This window comes from Euprymna scolopes, chromosome 6 (assembly GCF_053919585.1).
Source record: "Euprymna scolopes isolate OS-2025 chromosome 6, ASM5391958v1, whole genome shotgun sequence".
NCBI lineage: Eukaryota > Metazoa > Mollusca > Cephalopoda > Sepiida > Sepiolidae > Euprymna > Euprymna scolopes.
In genome coordinates, this window is record NC_136487.1 from 64,952,809 (window position 1) to 64,953,714 (window position 906).

Genomic DNA, 906 nt, shown 5'->3' on the forward strand with positions numbered 1-906 from the left:
AATATGACGATTACATCAGCCAATTTCTGCCAGAAGTGAAGACTATTAATCGGAAATAGAATTAATAGACAAAAAAGTCTCTATTTTATATATATATATATATATATATATATATATATATATATATATATATATATATATATATATACTGGAATTAGACATAAAAGAACACATACACGCGCCCAGATATATTTATGCGATTATATATATATATATATATATATATATATATATATATATATATATATATAATATGGTCGTATATGCGTTTATGTGTTCTTTTAATAAATCCCTATTTGTTTCTTTTTGCATAAGTCGGTTCGTATTTTATCGTTTTATTTACATACGCCAGTTTGTACGTAAGCACGTTTTCGTGTAATCGTAATGTTCAATGGATATTCTATATTCTTTTTATTCGAAACACATTCTCAAGGAAAAACGATTTATAAAAAGTGTTTCACATATGTACAGCGTCTAACAACAGCCCCCAGTGAGGATCGAACTCACGACCCCTGGTTTACAAGACCAGTGCTCTAACCACTGAGCTATGGAGGCAACTGCTTGCTGTGCGGAGAAAATCATTTATTTAATTCTAGTAGCAAGTCTGGACTTGAAAATTCTCATAGCTGAATATGTTTTAGTATAGAACCATGTTCAAATGTCACATCTGGTGTGTTTCCTGTTGTTTTCTTCTTCTTCTTCTTCTTCTTCCTTCCTTCCTTCCTTCCTTCCTTTCTTTCTTTCTTTCTATAAAAAAAACTATTAAAAAGGAATCGCATAAATTGACACTTAATAAGATGAAACTTTTCGGTAAATACAACAGTTATTATTATAATGTTATGTTCCAAAGACTTGTTGAGTATTAACTAATGGAGCATTCTTAAAGGAACAAAGAAGCGCCGCTTG

The 906-nt window shown here is 30.0% G+C and overlaps 1 non-coding gene across 1 annotated transcript; it reads right to left on the bottom strand.

Moving 5' to 3' along the window:
• Positions 1-482: 482 nt before the first annotated feature.
• On the bottom strand, positions 483-555 carry Trnat-ugu (transfer RNA threonine (anticodon UGU)). Its single transcript has one exon. It is a non-coding gene; the product is annotated as a tRNA-Thr (tRNA).
• Positions 556-906: the final 351 nt, after the last annotated feature.